This window comes from Atta cephalotes (genome assembly GCF_000143395.1).
Source record: "Atta cephalotes unplaced genomic scaffold scaffold00096, whole genome shotgun sequence".
Lineage (NCBI taxonomy): Eukaryota > Metazoa > Arthropoda > Insecta > Hymenoptera > Formicidae > Atta > Atta cephalotes.
Genome location: NW_012130160.1, coordinates 99,316 through 104,278, shown reverse-complemented (window position 1 = coordinate 104,278; position 4,963 = coordinate 99,316).

The following is a 4,963-nucleotide window of genomic DNA, read 5'->3' as shown; positions in this document are numbered from 1 at the left end:
TTAGGTTACGGTACGTACTTAGTAATACTAGTAGTACGTATATATATATATATATATATATATATATATATATATATACGTACTACGAGCGGCCATTTGAATTATACTCGGTAGGAGAAACGCGTTGTTAAATCCCTCTCCTTCTTCCTTATTCTTTTTTCGGCCGCTCCGGCCTACTTCCTCTCTCCAAATAGCGCGAATTCTTCCTGTTATTTTAAAAATAAATAGTTCTGTTTGGAGTGTTGACACAACTGTTTAATTCTCTGAGAATTTTACTCTCGCCTAATGTCAATTTTATTCCAAAAAATATTTAGTAAAATATGACATGTGCATACAAACGTAGTATGTAATTACATACGTATAAGTTAGATCGTTTTTTTTTAACTTAATACACATTTTATCATAACTTATTTTATATTTTTTTCCATCATATAAAAAAAAAATAATTTATCTCATCATCAATTAAATCTTACTCATTTCTTTTTCAACTTTCACATACCTACTTATGTCCTTTTTATTTTTTATTTTAGAATAAATTAATAAATATCTTTATTTCCCTAAATCTGATATTTCTATCTTTCTCTGTATTTGTCCGTAATTACATGTAAGAATATTCAGTTCTGAGATGTAATGAATATTATTTCTCATCCTATCTTCTCTTCTCGCTTCTCTTACATCGAGGCTATCTCGAAATGACTATTTTGTACAACCAGGAAATAACTAGTCCCCTTATGATCTCCAAAACTCCGACGAGAAATTAATTTCGCGTTCGACGACTCCGGATCCCTAATTAATCCTAATTTAATTTTAATTAGCCGCTTTCATTAGCGACCGTCTAGTTCTCCCTGCTTTCTCGGGGTTGTTTCGCGTGTCAGGGGTGACGATTCGGGTGGAAAATTCGTTTCTATGTGCATAAACTGAAAGAAAAATGTTCGTTGCTAGGTTTCTAATAGGTGATATGAAATCCTTAATATAATAAAAAAATCAATTTTAGAATTCTTAAATTATTATTAAATAAGAAATGAAAAAATCAACAATTCTGTTAGAACATTTCTTTTATCAAAATACCGCTTTATCAATTATTATTCGAGTATATATAAAATAATAAAACGCGTCTTTTATATTATGATTTAATAAATTTCATATCTCTAATATATAGACACGATGACAAATGTTAAATGTTATGTATTTAAAACATCGACTTTGTCAATGATACATTAACTCGGTTTTATCGAGTCTAAAAAAAATGACACACTTTGCAAAGGTCTCAGCTCCTTTAAGCGGAATTAGTTATGTAATCTAGTTATTACGTCAGTGACAATGACCGTTTCACACGGGCGGAATTATGGCATATCAACAAATCGATCATAATTAACTCATAAGCAAGTGTATATCAACGATAAAGTCAATGAAATTCGCGTGGTTGGCCAAGCGTGAACGAGAAAGAAATGTGCTGTGCGCCGTGTGAACGAACATGCTTCAAGAATGCAGCAGAAGGTCACCGTAGGAGAGAAATTATGTCGATCGTGCTGCTGTTTTGCAAGAGTGAACATAAAACATGCTGTAATACGTAGATAAAAATATTCTCTCGATATTCTTCGAATAGTTTATAATTAAATCTCGATATTTTGTAGAAATCTGGACAATATAAATTTAGAAATTATGCAAATGCACAAAAAACTTCGTAATGCGATATAAAAATATTTGAACATAGTTTAGTTTCAGCATACCAAAACTTTCAAATAATTTAATTTTCGAATCTTTTATTCGTCGATAAACGACATTCTGAACATTTTTTCATTGTTACCTATCCTTTGTCATATAACATCTTCAAAATTACGTACCTAATATTCAATTACATCACGCCACTCCGCTTCTATCGAGTCGATTATCGCGATTGCACAGATAATTTTCGTCAAACGCGTCTTCCTATATGTGACCGATTTCATCGTCTAAATCCACGGTGGTGGATGCAATAACTCTGACACACGCGCGCGTCGGATTACAAGCTCGACTGGCGTGAAAGGGTTACGACGAGGAGCGGCCCAAACGACGCTCGACGCCAAGCAGCGATCCGAATATTATTAATACGACGTGGGTCGCAGTGAATGTTTACGATATAAACACGACTACCGCGTACTGCCGGTACAAGAGCGGTTATGTATTGAAGCGGTGCAAATATATGCCAAGCAGCGTCACTCCGTGTGTACACACAACGGCTCAGATGTTCATATGCCGAAAGTGTTCCGTCATCACACGGTGTAAACCGCCTTCCAATTGATTCAAGCAAAGCGAATAATAAAATTATTAAAACATGAAACACATAATTAAATAAAGATAACTTTAAAAAAATGCGCGTTGTGTAACATTTAATAATGTCGGTATCATAAAAGAATCTTTCCACTCTTGCGAAACATGATGATTGCTGTGACTAGCGAAGCGGTACATGTGTTGAGTATGCAAAACGTATTGAATTTCGCCATGACACGATTCCTCTCGCGGCTGAGGCTCGTTTTCTAATCTAATTAATCACCAGCAGTTTCACGGCGTGCGTGGCTAAAAATGCTGAGTGTGGAAAATATTATAGAGAGACAAAGTAGAGAGCATGCAAAATATGCACATATTGGTATTTTAATATCATTTGCATACTAAATACGTACAATATAAAGAGATGTAACTATGGAAGATTAATGGAGTAACATTATCTGGATCTGCACCATTTATACAAATGTAATCTGGTAATAAATTGTTTGTAGCAAATATTTAACTCTCTACAATTGTAGAATTTATATCTTTCACCACTAACCTGATCATTGAACTTCAGTGCAGATTTTTATATTGGCGCTTATACGGACAGTATAAAGATCTAAAAACATTCTTGCATACTTGTGAAAGTTTCTACTATCATTTGATTGTATCAGTTAGATTGTATTTTGCTTAGTCTTTTCAGATTTTAACTTATCTATCAGAATTCATAATAAAAGTATCTGTTTTTGCCTTTGAAGATAGAAGCTGAAGCTCAACTTGGCCAGCAAGAAAAACGGACTATTAAGCGACAAAGCAATGCAAGCTACTAGCTAACTAATCTTAAGACATAAGATGGACAAAAAGGAGTGATTTCCATCGAAGGGTATTAATCGTCAATGCGAACTCAAGCGGGCGCGAGAGATTTATGCGCGAGAGGCGTGCATACGCGAGCGTCTCTATTATTAAAAGCTGTGTAATAACCGGTGGGGTGACAGGGAGGGATGAGGGGTGCATTTCTCGTCCACGAAACAGACGGAACGATCGTGAATCATCGGCGAATTGGGCGACATGTTAATCTTGTTTCGAATACGAAATGCGCGCCCGAGAGATCCGCATTATCAATGCGCGTTAACGTTTGAACGTGATTCTCGCGGCTTTAAATGTCGTTCAAATATTGATTACGTAACTTCCGTAAAATGAATCTCAATTAAATATTTAACATTAAATATAATTATCCAAATCTCTAAATTTATTAAGCATTTAACGCTGAATGAGCGCGCCTTCAAATTTCAATATTTATTGAAAAATTGCAATTATATATTTAATATTGGATGTATTATCAAGTCTAAAATTTATCAACATATTTAGCGCTTGAATTAACATCTTAAAATTTATTTACGAATCGCAATTAGATATTAGATTGAATATTAGAGTTAGTAATTAGATATTAGAATTATATAAAATTATTATATATATAGAATTAGATGTAATTATTGAATCTAAAATTTATCGAGATGTTTAGCGTTCCAAATGAAGTCTGATTTTATTATTAATTTGACTTAAAAATCGTATTTTCCAAAAATGTGATATAATAATCAGATTGACTCTATTTATCGCTAATATGCAACATGAATACTAGAGGCCTAAGGCGACGTCGCTCGATCGGTTGCTATAATGTTACACGGTGATATGAAATTACACAGAGCAGCGGAATATCCGGCTTTGTGCGTGGGATTATCGCTTGACGGTGTAATTCGGCGTCGTGCAAAGTATGAAAAGCACTATTGCGGAATAACTGAATTATCCGCTGTGCAATGTGCGGAATGCGCGACAGTGTGTTAATAAAGATTAATATGCGTTTGTACATACACGACTACGCGTGTAACGCACGGAACAGAAATAGTTTCTGCTTTTAGGAATAATTAATCATGGAGACACGAGCAGCCATTAAATTTCCTACATCATTAACGCACTGTTACATGATTTAATAGCGTTGTAAATTCGGACGGGCATGTTATATCCTTGCGAAGACATCGCGTGAAAGCTTGACTCATTGACGGCTAGATTAGACTGAAAATTATAGCCTCACCGTAAATTTTCACGAATGATTCAACTGACTTGGTGAATGTTTCCAACATATCTATTCTCAAACTTCTCTATGCGAATATGCACAAACACATATATTTAAATAAAAATAATTTATTACTATTTTGACAACGATAATTTCATTACATTCATTAGTTTAATTTAACACTGAACTTAAAAAATTAGAGCTTATTACAATATTAAAAATAATCCTTTATTTTCTACAATTTTTATAATATGTTAGAAATGTTTTATATTTTCATCTAATTTCTCATATTTTTACTTTATTTAAAAATCATAATCTAAGTTCTTCTAATAGAAATATTTATAAAGATTATGTAAATAATATAATAGCAAATCCTAATTGATATTTTTTAAAAGTACAAAACCGGTAAATTGCTTCAATCTCTCTGAAGGTGTTAGATACACGAAAGTAAACTTCAAAGTAACCTGCGCTCAATTTAAACGTGCGCGTGCATTTGTGCCGGTCCCGAAAAAAATTCAATTAAGGGTTCCTTTATCCCTGTGCGCGTAATGGCCCGGGGAAGACAAGGAAAAAAAAGAAAGAGACAAGCCGGCCGTTTTTCCTGACCCGGGTGGAGGTGCGCGAGGACACGTTTCGCATCGCAGG